Source organism: Vanessa atalanta, chromosome 15 (genome assembly GCF_905147765.1).
Source record: "Vanessa atalanta chromosome 15, ilVanAtal1.2, whole genome shotgun sequence".
NCBI lineage: Eukaryota > Metazoa > Arthropoda > Insecta > Lepidoptera > Nymphalidae > Vanessa > Vanessa atalanta.
In genome coordinates this window covers 7,540,845-7,560,402 of record NC_061885.1, presented here as the reverse complement: position 1 = coordinate 7,560,402, position 19,558 = coordinate 7,540,845, and the positions used below count along the sequence as shown (strand labels likewise).

The following is a 19,558-nucleotide window of genomic DNA, read 5'->3' as shown; positions in this document are numbered from 1 at the left end:
TGTATAGATAGAGGGCTAAAGAGCTCTCATTAATCGAAGGCGCTGGTCTAATCCACGCGGCAGGCCGCCCAATTAACGCGTGGGCGAAGATCTGCCGCCCAGCGCCGGCCAATGGCGGCCGCGCGGGGATTAATTAAGTAACTTCCCGGCAGTTCACCCTGCCCCCCTCGCACCCCACACCCCCGCACGTCCGCAGACTCCGCGGACACGCCCGGAAAACTAACCACCTAATGAGGGGAGATGACCTCACGTGTTTGTGTGCTTTGTCTACTCGTGTACGTACAAACTGTGTCCGAGCATCGTGTGCTCGTGTTGGTCTTTTGTGTAACCGTTATGTATTGTACTGCTTTGTGTTTTTAGTTACATTCCCCATTACATTACATTCGGTGCAGTGCTAAAAGATCAGATACCGGTACTTACTTTGTCCGATCCGGATTTTACCTACACCAATAATCCTCTTAATATAAAATAATTACATTAATAATTTAATTTGTTGCATATCACCACTGGCAGACGTACATTGCCAAAAAATAAGGTTTACATTAGTTTAATATTTATAAAATTTTTGGTAAGCTATCTATGGAAATTTTCGACGAATTAACAAATGCTCATATCACGTATGCTATGTAGTATGTAATTTTGTGTGGGGAGAACAAAGGTCAATTAACAAAGCAGTGTCGGAAGCACCGATGACAGATGGGAGGGCCTGTTTGTACCGCGTGTCCTCTGTGGATGATCGAGCGACACGTATACAGTGACAAATATATAATGCGTTATAACCTCAGCTGAGTTGGGTGGTCCATATTTTCGTGAAATATTTTTGGAGATGAAACTTTGACAATTTCCCTCTCATTCACGGGAGTAATGTTGTAAAATAAAGCAAAGTTTCAAAGTATTCTGGGGGGCTTTTAATCTAAGAAAAACTTCAATTCGTTTTACTGAGGTCTTTCGTTACGGTTAAATCTGGTTACAGGTATACATACTTTACACATTGAGGTCTTGAAGACTTTAAAATTCACGAGATGTTTTAATATAATTCAACATTATTGGTTTAACAACTCCATTGTACTCGCGCAACGTCAGTCAGACGAAGACTTGTGAAAAGTAATTGTCTCTTAATACAAATGTTGTCGTCAAATATTTCCTTTGTATGTATCTCATGTTTATGATTGAGGCAAGTATTAAATATGTAGCGAACTTCATAAATAAGTTAACAGCAATGAAAGTTTTATGGGCCGTATTCTTTATCATGCCTTGAATTTCATCAACGTTATTCTGAAGTCAGATTTTATTGTTAGGTTAAATTTTTAGTTGATTTCTTATAAACAGTATTGTTTTATAGATGTAGGTAATGCATATGTATACTTGCCCTTCATAATCGACTATAAACCGTACTCACTTTTTACCATATTATAAAATTATATTCAACGCGCGTTAACTCTTTCGAATAGTAATAGACAGCAGCAAATTCTAACTGAATCTCTTAATATTTCCTTAACCAGCTAATTAAAGTTCCTATTTCATAACAATTGGTACTTTTATTGTTTCTATTAAATAATTTAGATTTAGCCTATAATTATGAATAGTAATAGTAATAATAATATTATTTTAAGAATATCCCTGAAATACGTTGAGCGTTAAACGCTTTAAATTAATACGATAATATCCTTAGCGGCCAACTAGTATCCTACGAATTTTAGCAATGACGTCAAAAGTAAAGATTATATTTGAGGTAAAGTTCATAGCGATTCCTTACGTAACAGGGTAAAAACAAACGGTCTGGTATAATCGTCGGCGCGGGATGCAGGGGTGCCAAAATAACTAATAGTTTTCGCGGGGGCGTGTTAGCATTTTTCTTCTGGCGGTGACGGGCGGGTATGGGGGTGGGGGGCCGGGGGGAGGCTGGGTCGACTTCGGCTCGCGGATCATTTACACTTCATCGGCTCTCTTAATAACACGTTAGACTCGGCTGATGTTGTTTCTTTTGCAATGAAATCGAAGTGCATCAACTTTTGTTAGCAACGAGACAATTCCGCAATAGCTTTTTATGTACAAGCAGTTGCCTACTACTCGTCCATCAGACTAATATTTGTGTATAATTAAAATTAATCCTTTAATATACCATAGTCAATTAAGAAACATGGTAGATTAGATACATCTCCATTATTTATTTCGACGTTAATTTCACAATTACACAAATTCCAAGTAGCAATACAATACGATATTGTAACCTTTCAATTTCGTTTAACATTTAATAAGTTCTCTACCTATTCGTTTAATGTTTCGGAGAACACGAATTGAATCGTGAGTGTCTGGAAGGTGAATAAAAACTCTCGTTTAGTCAAATAGTGGCGCATTTAGAGGCGTAGTGAGGTGCGTGGAGGCTATTTACAACGCGGAGCGGCGCGAAATTCTCGCTTCAACTAGGGTTGGCATAAGTGTTTTCACTTAAAGCGGGATATTAAATGATTTATCTTTGTAATTTTGTTTGATTCAATTTGATCAGTAAATTTAAAAATTAATCTTTTATTTCAGGACGCGGAATAGCTTACATACCTACTTAGGTCTTGGAAATACTTTGGTTAGTTGGCCTTTACTAGGTTTCGGTATCGCGTGTAAGATGTGTGGCTTCCCTATTTCAAACTCAATTCCCTCTACCTACATCTGTTTTACGTTCCAATGAATAGCTGCATGCAAATAAACCTGCCTTATTGTTTCTTTGAAGGGTCTGAAAACGGTTTTGGATAGGCGATTTTTCATCGCGTAAAATGTGTTAGCAGAAGTTACGTATTTGTTTGTGTAGCTATTTGTGATAAATCATAATTATCTGAGCATATTACCTATTTACATAGCATTACTAGTGCGATTGAGATTTCGTTTGTTAAGTAATTCCTTCAATTAAGTAGGTAAATAAATATTAATAAGAGAACCTAAGCGATGTGAATTACATAGATGCGAACGGTGTTTAGAAACAAGCACCTAAAAGGGAGCGATTAATCAACGCCCTCACTGTTAGAACGCCCGGAAAATCAACCCTTTCGTCTTAATTACCACGCCTCGCTTCAGTCGACGACTCCCATTGGCTGGTTCTCGTGCCGCTCTGTCGCCCCGCATTTTAATTGGTCGCGCGTAATTAACGCCATGTAATCACCAACCGCGCGTCGAGGGGACGACTCTCTAATTTGAATTTTTAATTACTCCTCTACGTGAATGTTTCAGCTTCGCCTATTGGTCGACTTCCCTTGCCTATTTTACATAGAAACAATATCTATTGTCTTCGTTATGTTTTCATGTACACTCAGAGAGACTCTGAAGTTTTTATTGATTCTTAAAACACTACCAACAATGCTGCGAACAAATTTGTCAGGTATTTGAATATTAGACAAACAGAAATTGTTTTATCATATCTATGGAACGTTTTTCTGGTCTCATCGAATAGATTGTGCTTATATATACAAACACACACCTAAAAACAATAGGTTTGTTTTCAGTAATAGTAGATTGTTGTTTATTTTGTAAGTATTTATTAATTTACTTTATTACAAATTATATAAAGATTACAACAGAGATAATCGAAAATGTTTACCAATGAGAGAAAAAAATGTTATGTAACTCTCTTATTAATCATACCATTGACAATCTTTGCTGAATTAAGTTTGCGGGGTATCCAAGTAAATATAGATAAGTTAATTCACACATACCTTTGCCTACGTATCATACAAATCACCATGTAAACAAAATTACCAATTTGAATCTTATTCGTTATTTATCGATGCTGTTTTGTTTTATCTTTCACAAAATAGTCATCAACTTGGATACAATTAATCATTTTATTTACAAAAACGTTTTTCATTTAGCCCTGCCATTTAAAGGCTCGTGTAGCAAACATTTAAGTGGTATTATTAAATAGGTAGGCATATTAATTATTTATGTGGTGTTATTGTATGTATCTTATTGATAAATTCAAACCTGCATTTCTACTCCCTATATCTAAAATTTTACATTATGACCACGAAGAGCGCATAAAACAATCAGATGTCAACCTTAGTTTGGCCCTTTTTGTAACTTTTGTCATTATGAAGTCAGCGAAACAATAAATATTTGATTGATTATGCATCGTATAACGGTATATGAGCAGAAAGCCTTGGTCGTCGTTTCGTGCATGAATAAACCAAACACGTTTATGGAAACAATTCCGCGAGACCCTAAAACGGGGAGCTAAGGAGGTGTTTATGCGCCCGCGCAGAGCGGACTGACGTTGAGTGACGCGCCGGGCGTGCGGCTTCCCTTAATAAGGTAAACGAGGTGCTGCGTGTGCGCAGGTTTTTAGTATAATTAGCAACACAAAAATGAAATTGATTTTCAATAAAGCTATGTCCAACTTTTTGATTGGTCAAAGTTAAACTAATATTTGTTAGGAAAAAATAGAATCTAATTAAAAAATAATATTATTTGAATTGGAATAAGTTATAGGTATAGACATATATCTATATCTCCTATATTTACGGTATCCACTTTATATTTATATATATTATTTTACATCTAAATATTATTTGCGCTTTGGACTTAGCAGTTTGCAAGCATTTTACAAGACTGTAAAAAGCGTGCAGATTGTGTGCAAATTTATTTTCAATATTTACTGGTAAAATAATTAACTATAAAGAGCGAAATTACAATTTATAATTACCTTAAAAGTTTAAAAATGGTACCAGTGCCAAGACTTTATCATGAAATCAGCTAGCGAACAGCAAAAGAAATTCTTTAAAAATAATTTGTCAACGTTAGGTATTTTTATCGATAAAAACGTGTTCGATCCCATTTTTTATCCAATTAAAAGTGGTTCGGTGGGTTTTTACGATTCGTTATTAGTTTTTAGTGCGGTTTTTGCCCGGGGCACGGGTCAAGCGCGCTGAGACAAAGCTCGCCGTGGCAGAGCGTCGCGCGTCGTGACGCGCGCTTGGTTCCGCGTGCCGGTCTACCATTCAGCGCTAATCGCTTCATTCACCACCGACCGAGCGCTTTTTCCTGCGCCTTCGCAACGATCGGTCATGCATTCCGAGTGCAAGCCGCTGCCCGAGTGCAATCTGTCGTCGTCTGATATCGTCTGTGGCAAATTAGTTAACGAGCTGATACTATTTGCTGACTGACATTCCATAAACAAACTAGACTTTATAATTTATTAATATTATGCGTATTTTTATTAATTTCAATAACTTTTTTACAATACATGCATTGACTGTCATAACATACTTTTATACATATTGCAATATAAAATGTTAAAAATATTTAGGTTTCGTAACCGTAAGCGTTAACCTCCGGAGGTACTTTAAATAAAATTAACGCATTATTCACGAAGTAGTCTCTCACTAAATCCTGACTGTTTTAGAGTTCTGAATCGATTTGCCGTTTCAAATTCTCGATTGAAAGCGTCAGGATAATTTAGTGTTTGCGAAAAAGGTACAATCCAATAGGGATATTGTTGATATTTTATATTGAAAACAATGGTTAAGTCATATTCATTATTTTCGTTAACACAATCTTACCTAATTCATTAGGTACATATATAGAAATAGTGATTCTTGAGTACTATTTAGGTATGTGTAGTCTTGATTTTAAGTGCATGTAAAAATAATATTCAATGGTAGAGTGACAACAAATTCGTAAAGTCGTATTCGTTTAGAAATTACAAATCGTCTAAAAATTCATAAATTTAGGTACTACTTTTATTAGCTACAAAGTAATATTGAAACAAACAAAAATCAATTGATATCGATTCGGTTATGAGCAATTAAAAGCAGAAATAATTAACGATTGGTAGCGCGAAGGCAGCGTCATCGTAAACTTCATGGATCGTTGGAGTCCCGGCGCGAGCGCAATGCGTTTATTGCGACACGTCGTACCATCAGTCGTATATGCAGGACCGACTATAAAACCGATTACGATTTTTTATAATTACTGCTGATTTGAGCATTTTTATTTGAACTAAAATTTGAATTTAAATGTTTTAACTGATTTGAGTTCCATATTTCATGCCTAAATCTAGAAAAATAGAAGATACCTTCTCGCTGAAACATTGTCAAAGAGAGTGGGCTATTGTTAAGTAACTAATTATTACCGGGTTGTTATTTTAATTATTAACCGATTGCAAGAAAATTACACATGTCTTCACCTAATCATTATTTTTTACAGCAACGTTATTTAGTAACTAAATAAAAATAATTATAAACGCAACACGTTACAACAGTCTAACAGTTAAATACGATAACCGTCAGACCACTTCAAGTGATTACTGGCAAACAAGAAACTTATACTATAACTCGTCAAAGTACTTGGATGAGCGTCCGCTAAGCCGGCGTGAAATAACACTACAACAATGACTATCCGCTACCCGACAGTATTACGTACTCTTAAATAATACCTGCTTTATGCCACACGGCATCATTCGGCTTTCGAAACATTCAATTATATCAACAGTAACTTCTATCACGGTAGTCGTTTTTGTTGGTAAACTTTGGCATTTTCGTTACGTATTGGAATTTAGCCTCGTTCTTCGAGATAAATGTATAAAACGGATTATTTAAAAGTAAATTGGAAATATTAAAAAATCAATCTATCAGTTCATATCCGTGAACCGACCAATGATTTGTCTACCTAAAGATCATGATTGTAACGACTTCTTGAAATTTTCTCCTAATGAGAAATCAAACAGCAGTTAGCTGTTGAAGGCTTATCGCTAAATCTTACTGAAATGGATCACGTTTTGCATTCCATAATCAAATTAACAAGATAAATGTCGCGTATGAACTATTTTTCATAGGCACCATGATGGAAAATATATAAAAGAGATGGAAATCTCGTCTCCTATAACGGTAGGTATCACAATGGACGAGCATGTAAATTGCGTAGAGTGGATGCGACGTTGCCGGTGGGAGGACATGTTGGTGGTCGAGTGATGGCGCGCATGTCTCGTGAGTCACTAGCTCGGTGCGGCGCGCGAGCAGCTCGCTCGTGTGTAACCCAAGCCGCGCAGTACCGCAGCGGCCGCGCCATAACATAATTAAAAATGATTTAAAGCATTCGCTCCGACTGCTTTGTTTCGCGCATTATGTTTCACTTGTTCGCGTCGCCGTGCCTCGCACACCTCCCTTTTTAACGCGTCCGTTCTTAATTCTGTCACAGTTTTTATAACCCTTTTGTATTTATTAATGCCCTTTTGGCTCCGGTAGCGCTACGCTTCTCAGAAAATGGTTTTGACGCGACATTTCTTTGTGTCGCCGTGTCTCTGCGTTAATGAAGCATCCGATTCCGACGCCGTTATATTTCAAATATCAAAATAGCTAATTAATTTAAGTCTCATTTGTTTTGTTCCGTCGTTCCGGGTAGAATTCGCCATCAAAATATTTTTGTATTCAAAAGAATAAACCGCGTAAAAAAGGTTTTAATTAACGATCTAAAAAAAATAATCATATTGACGGCCTTTCAAGTTAAAGGTTAAGAAATAAATAAAAAAAACCATTCAAGTTTGGTGAACAATAGCGATATTAAGGCAGGAGGCGCGAGCTTTAAATACGTATGAAAAGGATTAACTCCGGCTTGTTGACGCATCGCAGGCAGTCATCGGGTTTCGCGAACTGTTCTCGTTCGGTAACCGTGTCCTGACCGGCGAAAAGTCATTATTCACAGGCATTTACATTGTTTTAAACGAGTCCGTAAATATTTGATTAGTTTATAAATTGGTACAACTACGAATCAATTAGAAAACGAACAATGTTTCAATGAGTAAATTATTAATACAACAAGGAGTAGCAACAATTTTAATTATTTTATTATAATTTATTATGTATAAGAAAATTCTCATATTGAAACAAAATTGCTTGTTTGAGAGGGCTTGTAGAACACTTAACTTCAAACAAAATCTAGTTAATAACGAATGGGATCTTATTAATTATTTTAATAAAAACAATTAAAGCAACTCTGTTGTATTGTATAATATTCATACAGGTTGTTTCTTTGCAAACTTCGATGCAACATACATCTTGTAAAACCATTGCCTTCGCACTGTTTACTTGGGTACATTCACCGTGCTTGGCTGTGATCCATCAAACGGTCTATCCGTCACTGACTTGTGCCGACGACTCGACAGACGGACGAACGCTTGTTTTATAGATTGCAAGTTGACTGACATCACTATATGTTGGTGAAAGAATTAAAATTAGATGTAGGTACGTATGTAATGGAATACATTCTTGGAAGTAGATTTTGAAGCTGCTTTTATTTGCGACATAGTTCGTGACCTTAAAAACTAATTACACTCTAGTGCTCGAGGCAAAGCCTAAATAAAATAGGAACTACATAAAATGTAATGTTTGTTTTTAATTTATCTCGGCCGCGTCGCGCCGGAGTGAGCATCGTGCAGCGCTGCAGTGAGAGCAGTCGGCGCTCGAGTCCATCTTTGTTAATTAGTTTTTTGTGGGGCGGGCGGGGCGGTCGACGCCATCAAATTACGATGAGTCGGCCTTTCGGCTACCGGCGCCGCGCTGATAATAATTATACACTCGTTACTACCGTGCTGCCTGCGCCCGCACTCCTCGCCCGCACCCCGCACCCCGCACACCACTGACCATTCTAGACAAATGAAACTGGTGAAATCACTCATACCATTGTGCAACTAAGCATTCTATTTAGAGAGACATTCTGATATGTCATTGTTGTGCTTGCGATTCAATGTCAAACGAGCTAGAAGTAATAAGGATTTGTTTGGGAGGTGAATCGTAATATTTAAATATATTTTAATGACTTAGTAACTACTATTGGTTTTGTTGAATGTAAACTATTTTGTTATTAGTTAATGATGTTCATATTACGTAAATAGGTAACATTTTTTAATCTCAATACTTAAGGATAATTATTAATTCAAAGTGAACCTTAAATAAAGTTAGTTTTTTTTATTGTCGATTATAATCCTTCTTATAATAAACCTTTTTTGCCTTACATAATAATCCAGGGCTTATATTTGATTTATCATGTGTATAAAACATCTAGAAATGTAATCTACTTATCGATAGCACTTTATATAATATAATCAATGCATCGATTCGTTTTTTTCTAATCACGTTGCGTGAAGAGCATAGGGCCGTGCGCGAGTGGCTTAAGTATCGACGATAAATTCCATCGATAAAATCGGCGACGTCGACAGCGCGCTCGGTAATTTCTTAACGACAGCGTAACCCGGTGGCGACGCGTGCGCGTACGCATTTTATTTCTCTCAGATCAAGAAGCCGACTCGGAAATAATCGTCATCCACTCAACATAGATGGTAATCAAGTCGACTATTACGAAGATCTTAATGTAACTTTTTTTGGGCAACGAACGAACGACAATCAAAGATCGAATCTCGGCGTATCGGCGCCTACACGTGTCCCGCTCTTAGTGTGTTAGAGATGTCAGATTGAGATATCACTAAAAATCTTAAAGCTAATTTAAAATTTATTACGTTTAATTGGATTATATTTATCTTAATTGCTCTCATAAAGATACATTTTGATTTAGATGGCAATTTACTTTCCTATTTCTATAAAACGTTTCAAGTCGAAATATTAAAGATAAAAAATATCATGTTCGTAAATTGAATTTAGTTGATGCGGATAGTGTATTGTAATCTTAACTGATTATTTAATATTCGAGGTGGCGCGGTGCTACCGACTTTGTTGCTTCTATTCAGAGCTCGAATGAGCTTCTTACTAATTACCACTGATGTTAAAAGAGGCAAGGGTTGCCTCAATTATTTATCTAAATAACATTTAATATTTAAAACGTTTCCGGTTTTGAAGATTTATAAGATTCACGATACAAGATGTCGATTGGCACGTAATGGCGTATATTATTATATTTAATAAACAAATGATGATATATATTTCCTTTCGATGTTTTTGTTGCGGAAGTACGACGGAATAAAATTAACTTAAGCACAATGAGATAGTTGAGATGGCCTTGCGAATCCTAACCTGTAGATTTGAAACCGGTAAGCACTATTGAATTTTCATGTGCTTTATTGTCAATAATAATTCATGTCGTGCTCGGTGAAGGCCCGTTAGTAAACCTTCATGTTTAGGATGAAAAACCGTACTGAAGCGATGTGATTCTATTATATTCAAATAGAGGAGCGGTATTAATTCAGCTGTGACAATTATATGTTTTAATTTTACTTGCTTAAAAGATTTAACAATTAAATGTTCAAACAATATCGGTAGGTGACAACCCTGGACGAAGCAGTAGCTATATCGTGTGCTATGTTACATTATCTTTAATTAAAAACTGGAGAGGCCATCACTAGATTAGTCGGAACGGTCAAAAAAAGGGTTACGAGGGATCAGGCGAAACACCTTCTCGATTCGTCACGAATCACAGCTTTATTTTTATTTGAGGGAGCCCATTGTTAAAGTTAACCGAATTTGCTGTTCAATAAAAACACTCTAATTAAGAAATGTTCGGACCGCCGTTAAAAGTTTTAGCGTTCTTATGTTGTGAATGTCCGGACTCAAATTTTATCGCGTTCAAATATTTCATTAGTTAATTCTTTCGAGTTAGCATCACGATCTTTTTGTTAAATACACCGTTACTTTGAATAAATGTTCATGTTTAATTGACTTCAATTATAAACTTACGTTTGTATAATCAAGGTTAATAAATATAGTAATTTATAATTCATCCAAATTTAATTAAGATTAGAAGGCTATTTGTAAAACACAATAGTATTTAATTTGACAGTTCAAAGCAATTCACTGTTTTAGAATTCGAACACTTCAAACCTTGAAGTTCTTAACATGATTTACTTATTCTTATTAGTTTTGATTTATTTTAAATTAAAAATATTACACATGTGTAATCTATTTAGTATATAGAAGTTGATATTCAAAGAATCTTCTAGAGCACGCCTTTGTTTCATCAACAGAAATGTAGTATTTCATGAAACGAATAGAATTTAGTTTATTAGTTTGTATTGTCATAAGATCCTACGTAAGATTTGACGCACACATGTTCCAACTTGTTAAGTTGGTATACCTTAAGTTTAATAACTCATAAGTTAAATAAAAACTTGTAAAATACTTTGTAATTCAGTCACGTTGTGTTTACACAATTTTATATTACCCGTTTTATTTGCATAGTAAATAAATAACCCAAATAAAGGCAAAAGTATCTTTAAAATTCGAGTAGAAAATACAAAGACCAGCGGCCAGCTAGGTACCGGTGTATTTTTTTTATGAAGAAGGTAGGCGGACTGGCTGATGAGCCACCTGATGGTAAATGGTCACAACCGCTTACATACATTGGGACCGTAAGAATGTTTAACCATTCATTAATTCATTCTTTTATGTCTCTTGTGTCTGTAGTTACACTGGCTCACTTCAAATAGGAACCTAACAATACTGAATACTGCTGTTTGGCCGTAGAATATATGATGACTTGGTACCTACTCAGACAATAACATTAACAGCCTGTAAATTTCCCAATGCTGGGCTAAGGCCTCCTCTCCATTTTAGGAGAAGGTTTGGAGCATATTCCACCACGCTGTTCCAATGCGGATTGGTGGATGAAAATATGGTAGAATTTCGTTGAAATTAGACACATGCAGGTTTCCTCACGATGTTTTCCTTCACCGCCGAGCACGAGATGAATTATAAACACAAATTAAGCACATGAAAATTTAGTGGTGCTTACCTGGGTTTGAACCCGCAATCATCGGTTAAGATGCACGCGTTCTAACCACTGGGCCATCTCTAGCTCACCTACTCAGACGAGCTTGCACAAAGCCTTACCACCCAAGAAAATCTACACAATGCTATACCTATATATTTTATTTCTGTAACTGTTTTCTTCATAAAATTACTGAAACTTTTTTATTTATAAATATATCAATCTGAAATAAGAAATACAATCACATTTATATTAAAATCATTCGTTCGTTTCGCTCTTCTGTTAAAGCGGAACGAGACGTGAAATAGATGTCGAAACCATACACTTGTGACCGAATATACAAATTAAATAGAGCTATTATTTATTACGCCAAGTGACAAATGCAAATACGAATGATAAAATAGAGGATTATTTTAATATGTCATTTGCAACATCGAAACATAGTTGATTAACCTTCCATAAAATTTTAAGATAGCAAGTATTGACAAGATGTTTCGTGTACTTACCTATTATAAATTTATTACCCGTTTGGCATAGTGCAATATTTTTTTTTTTAAATGCTAAGTTTTTCTCTTTTGTTCTTTTCAGGCCAGGGTAATTTGACGATGTAAGGAATGGTTAATATTTCTTACAGCGCCATTGTGCTATGCTGTACTATGAGCGGTGGTGACCACTTACCATCAGGCGGCCATTATGCTTGTCCGCCAACCAAATATCAAATTTCAATTTTTTTTATGGCATAATTAAAAAAAAATCTTAAATAAAAGAAATCATTAAAAAACACAAAAATTAATTTCTAGGTTTAACAAAAATAACACTGTGAACCAACATGGTTTATTGACATTTTGACAATTGTTATGTATTGGGAACTTAAATTGATTGAAAAGGTACATATATGAAACCATATTATATATTTCTTAAACTTATTTTGTAAAATTCTTATTCACTATAGATTTAATAAAAATAATTATAAAAATGGTAATTTATGATATTATGTGCAACATAAAAATTGTAAAAAATATATGCAAGTATGGTGCTTAGATTATTATTTCGAAAGCCTGTATTTTTCTTTTTTACTAATATATTAATCAAACTTTATTTAGTAGGTTATTTTATTTGTTAAGATTTTTCATTGTTTTTTTTTTATACATGGTGTTTCTAAACAAGACTTCTACCCCACAACCTGCATATTGGAAATGTTCTCGTATTTTTTTTTTTCGGTAGCGTATTTAATATCAATAGTGCCAAAAATAACAATAGTTTAAATTTTTTGTTAATTAATAAAATAAATATTCTTTACATAGTTGAATAAAAAAATTAACTTGTTCGATACATATAGTATGTAGTATCTCCCTTATAAATCATCAACTAACACGACATAATATAGGTATCAAAGCTGAATTTCTAATAAAAATGTTTCTTTAATATAAAACAAAATACAGGCGATGATTACAGGCAAGTTCAAAGAGCTATTGTAAAGAGGTTTTAAGGCATCTTGTAACAGATACGGGGATCCACTTGGACATAATTATACCGCAGACAATTGCGGTGTATGGTGTTAACGAGATTGTATTGAGACCATTAGGACCCTAGTTCAAGTATAGTACGAGTCAGCCGCAACAACCATTATATTTTTCACACTCGTTTTTTCCACAACACCTAATTTGTGGTCTACATCTCTGTTATATGAAAGCTAATACATAATAATCTTTCTAAAATTATGAATAAATTTAGTTTCTGAGTATTGCATGTATAAAATAAGTTAATAAATTAAATTTTCTTATTAAGACTTAACATTGATAAGCAGGAACAGTATATCTAAATAATTTAAGTTCATCATTTTCGCTGCTTGAAACAGCCTAATAACAAGTTAATATAATGGAGCTGTAATGAAAACATCACTGGATTTCGTTATTTGAAAACAGGCCGTTAGCTTTCATTACGTACAGAAATAAATCAAAATAATACCAACGTAAAGATGGCGCATGGAAAATCAGCCCATCCCCGCTCGGGTGATTTATGCCGGTAATTTTCCAGACGGTTACGAAAGCAACCTGCGATTTTTCTTCGCACACACGTAATTAGATAATTTTCGCGAATTTTTTGATCTCTTCGTGCTTTCGGTATATAAAAATTTACATATTTCTTTAAGTGTCGAAGTTTTGTATATAACATGCATGTTTCATTTTTAGTGCGGATTTTTAGGTACTTTAACTTTGTGGTAATAAGTACATCTATAGTAGCAGCATTAGTAATAGAGTAATGTTTTTTTTTCTGAGTTCTATATTGATATTTGTATATATTTAATTTTATACAGCTTATAAAACCGCAAATACTCTTCGACAGTGTTTTGAAAAAAAAAGACAAGTTGGGTAAATAAAAAAACATAAATATTGAAAAGTGGGGAGTTTTTGTACTCCTGTTCCTCGGAAAGTTGTAAACTCCCTTCGATAAGTCAGATTGTCGTCCCATCGAATTATGAGAGTAAGGAAATGCATTTAAATTTTACAATTTATTTATGATTTGGGCGGTCGGGTAATCTCTGTTGAGAATAACTATCGTGACCGGAATCGGTGAGGGGGGCAACATATTTTAGAGTAATTAAAGCTACGCCAGAAAAAAAAACTAACCGACAAGGTTGTAAATTTACATACGGACAAATCAGGATCGCGTATTAATTTTAAACCTGCAGGTTTAATTACCGTCTTCACGCTTAAGCTTTTAATAAATTCAGAGATAGTCGGCTTAGCTTAACACGACCAAAAAATTCTTATGCAGGGCCCGCTCGGCCAAAAAAAGGACAGATTTTAATTTATAAGAGACAGGACAAACGATTAATAATTTATTTGTATCCTCCGTTTCTTGCGCGAGAGGGTCCGAGCGTTAAAAACAACCGTTAAAACCGGCGACTTTGTATAGCTCGCGCTTAGCCCGAAATGCCAATTGCGGGTAGACACAAGTATACAGCGAGTCGGAATGTCGCTTTAAAAAACCTCGCAAATAAATAAATCGCGTCGCACGCACCGGTCGCGCAAAAAAAACAACCACCATATTCGATTCTTTAATGTGATTTTAAAAAAATAGAAGTAAGCGGAGGCTGGCTTCGATTGAAAATGAATGAGGGCGAGCGCGATAGTGGAAATTAGCATTGAGCTGGGATTCAGGAGCGGCCTTTGTGCGATCATATCGAGGTGTATTCTTTGCGCTTTTTACGGCGACGGGCCCGCGCCCGCTCCCGCGCCCGGCACGCTCTTTCAGCCCTTATTACTCGCGTCGCCTGCTTGTCGATAATTACGCTCTACGGACACAATAAGTGAATACGTTCCTGGGCCGATCGTTTCGTGGTTTTATAAGTGCTCCTATTATACAGAACAATAAGTTAAAAGTTCGCATGTCATTTAAATAAATATATTCATATCCGAGGCCACATATTACAATAATTCGATTTGCGATAGATGTGTTCCATTTCTAGAACAAAATAAATAACGAGAAATGTTTCAAGGTATTTCAAACCCAGCGTATAAATAATTTATATAAACCAATTTTTTTATCTAATTCTGTTTCAGTCATTTGTTATGCGATGTAGGTAGTGGTGACGCTTGCATTTGAGGATGACTGATGATATTCGTTTCAATGTTACGTATGGAGTATTTTGGACGAGATGAAGCTTTCGATATTGTCATTTGGTCACAAAGAGTAAGATGAGATCTAGTGGAATGCGATTTATAAATTAACGATTACGCACATATAGAATAATAGAGGTAACAATGGGATTCAATGCAGATGAGCAGAGGGCGCGGGCTCGGAGGCGATCGACATTTGTATGCGATATCTAAGCTCACAATTGGACGCCGGCGCGAGTCTTCGCGCTAATGGTACACTATCGAATGATCGCTCGCCCGCTTGAAAAGTGGAGACCGCCTCGAACTGCGACCACACGGCAGTTTACTACCCACAATAAATAAATACAATGCGACGATTTATTAAACACCTTAAACTAGTTCATCGATTACGCAAATATTTAAAATTAATAATAGTGTAAAAGACGATAGTCCAGCTCTCATGAACGACGAAACACGTAAATTAAAAAATTAAAAGTGCAATAATCATTTGGTACCGTAATTAGGGATTTTCGAAATCGCAATTTCGACGCCGAATAAAACGTTCTTAAATACCTTTATGGGCAGTTTAGCGCAATATCAAAAGGTCAAAGTAATTAAAATGTCCAAACAGCATTTTATTAATGCGAGACCTTTAATATTTTTGCTTATTAATTATACATACCCTTACCGCAATCTTAATGTAATGATCTTGACACGGAAGAGACGTGACTCATATCTTTAAAAAAAATTAAGTGATATGCATAATAATAACTTTATAGTCTTTTAAATATCTTTGGGGTCTATAATTTGTTAGCCTATGATTTTTTTGTAAATTAAATACATTAGCTTCAATGACGATTGTATGTATGAAATAATGAGAGATTAATTTTTATTTGTTTACTTTAAGTAAACGTAAACTTTTAAATAAAATCAATTTATTTTATAAGTCCATAAGGACAATAAACATGAAGATGTTTGCTACCGAGAAAACCAGCAAAAAAATTATTGTATTTCCTTTTGCTAAAGTAAATAACTAATATATATATATATATATTTATTCGTTTATTTTTTTTATTATATTTTGCGCTATATTCTTTATATGTTTTCATTGCTACTAATTATAACCGGAGTCATAATAAAATACTTATAAATTAGTAACGTCAGTGTCTTGAAATAGTAGTTACATTTACAAAGAAAACGAGGGATATTAAGTGTGTTATGTAATACGCGAGAACAATTTTCAACTAATGAAGAGGATTTGAGCCATACGAGGTTTAATGAAACCTTATATTATGTACTATATTATACTGGGTGTAAGCTATATCAGATGGTATAGGCAAATTAAAAATCAATCAATTTAAAAAATTTACTTTCATATATTCAAGTAGCGTCGTCGTAGCAGTATTGTCGAGCACTTTTGAATCTTTTTACATGATTAAATTAAATTTAAAGCTCCCACCGGTTCGTAACGTACAGAGAAGTACCGTCAAGAACTCAATAGTAACTATTACATAAATAATTAAATACAATAATTGTATTATTACTAATACCACACGGATATAAATGAATCCATTATGAGTTTGTTACTCAAAGTTTTTTTGCTTATAAGGCTGCAAGTTTCAACGGTTAACAATTTCCTAATTTATATAGTTAGGTAATGGGTTATATTCCCGTGCCTTGAATAAACGCAAAGTCGTTGGCGTTGCGCCCGTCCTCTCTTCCGTGGGTTTACAAGAGTACATGTGTTTGCGCAGATGCTTATATACTATAACATCTCTCGCTGTCTATTAGATTGAGGCGAAAATTCGATCGATAGGAATTCATATAGCCTAGTCAATATGATAGCAAGGTTCTTAAAGGTAGATAAAATAAAATTATTAACAAAGTATGCAGGCTGTACGACTACATACATACATTCTTTACGAGTGTAATTTAAAAAACGAACGAATCACTTAATAATCACAATTAAGATTCCTCTTGAATAATTTGCAATCAAAATTAATAAAACATCGACATAAATCAACGATGGCATTATATTTTCTCTTCTTAGAGAATTCTAAGAACTTATAATCATCCGTTGTATTCAAGTTCCAATTAGTCACTCAGCCTCTATCCTTTGTTGATGAAGTTGAAGTCGCCGCCTTAACACAGGTAATTTCTGTAGTTGATTGAGTGCTCATAAAACGCGAATGAGGCAGCGAATTGGCACCCGATCACTGTCATCGAACTCGCCGATATTATTAGGTATTGTGATTGCCGAGTCATATAGTCACGTTGAAAGTGTTAATGTAACTTCTTTCTTTACAAAACTCTATATATGTTGGAAATGTTCTTATTTGTATTTGTAGGATCTATTGAACAGGTTCAATATGTTAACGTAACATTTTAAAGGTTATCAGTTATCATCTTCTGTTTGGGATTTAAAATTTTCGATTTCCTGATAATAGCCGTTTGATGCTTTCACCTGTGCGGAAATATCGTCTTTGAATGGTTTGATTGTAGTAGTTTATGATGAGTTTAGTAGAAAAAAAAGATTGCTATTTATATAAACAATAATATGTACCTCTAATTGATACCAAAGTTCTCTATATGGATATCATTTTTATTATTCTATACTCAAAGGTAAATCTGGACTTCTCTTTGAACACCCCATCCATATAAAATATGCCTATCAATTGCAAAAATTAAATTTAAATCTTCTCCCGCTGTTCATTTACAAAATCGATGTTCAAGTTCGATTCGAAGATGGATTTTATAATGTCTTTTAAAGCACGAGCGAACGTGTTCGTGCTCGGTCAATATTTTGAAAAATCCTTTTGTTAACATGAGTGATATCTGGCGCGTCGTGAGCCCAAACGTTTCCAGTTGTATCGACGGCTGTCGCTCCGTGCGACAACAACGCGCCTGTCGGAGTGAAACCAATTGATTTTGGCAGTTTATTGGCCATGTCAATAAGTCCGTCTCGTCTGACGCGCTGATTGAAATGCGTTGTTTTTTAACGAGTTAGAGTAAAGCGCAAGACTCAAGTTATAAATTATGATTTATTTTTCCTGATCAAAATCAAAATCTACTTTATTTAAGTACGCTTTTAAAAGCACTTTTGAATCGTCAGTTTACAAACTATATTAAGTGAAGATACCGGTTCGGAATGTAGATTCTACGGAAAAGGAACTCAGTAATTACTCTTTTCCAACATTTAAAATACAGTTATTTTAATTAAGTACAATAATTATATATGTATAATGTATATAATAGGATACTGCTTGGAAGTCAACAAGTATTAGTTTCACGCTTTTTATCATCTTTATAATCTTGAATTGATGAATCGGCAAAGTTAAAAATATCTGGCTTTCCTTATGTTACAGATATGCATTTATTTTTGGCAGGCTGTTCAATTAAGTTGTTCTTTGTCTATTATGCAACGGTTTTGGTTTAGTTTAATCATAATTGATTGGATGGAAATCAAAGTTTCATTTTAAATAATTGATAATAAATTAATTTAGACATTTACACCGGAAAAGGCAATAGTGTTCGAAGCGAGCGTTCATTGAGTAATTTATCCTAACTATGGCGCAATGATTAATATCCCGGATATTTTGCTTAAGGGGAGCTACACTGACGTCACAACCGCTTCCTGATAAAGTATTTGGACGGGTAGTATGATGGGAAAAATTTGGAAATATTTATCCCTTAATTAAAGTACACACATAGACGCGTTTGAATGTACTCATAGAATATTAATTAATTGACAATCTCTATAAGATACACACATAGATATAAATTCGGAAATTATATTTGTGTGAGTAATAACAACTTTAGTTAAGATATAATATACTGAGTTAAAAATGTTTTTAGATATCGAATATCGGCGACCGTACTTTTACATTTTAAATAAGAGTTTGGAGCATCAAACGCCTAAATATACGATGGCTTAAAAAGGTTTTTTTTTAAATCCTGGATATTATGGATAAAAAAAAATATATCTGCTGTTCCAATTAAGAAATCGTTGCGAGTGTGGAGTTATTTGTGTTGTAGTTGTTATTGTATATTAGCAATGAATTGGGTACATTGAAGCGTATGCGGTACCAATAAAATTAGTGGCACCTAAGCAATATGCAGAGCGATTGCGCGGTAGCGGCGGGGCTTTGGTCGACAAGTAGTAAGTGATAAATAAAGCGTAATTGAGAGACGGAAACAGCCAATGAGTAAATCTCGTCCGTCAATTTATTTAAATTATTTATTAGTGCCCGGCTATAGACACC

At 34.8% G+C, this 19,558-nt stretch overlaps 1 protein-coding gene across 3 annotated transcripts in view; it reads right to left on the bottom strand.

Moving 5' to 3' along the window:
* LOC125069494 (protein-L-histidine N-pros-methyltransferase) overlaps positions 1 to 19,558 on the bottom strand; it is a 46,178-nt gene that overhangs the window by 9,634 nt on the left and 16,986 nt on the right. The window lies entirely within an intron of this gene.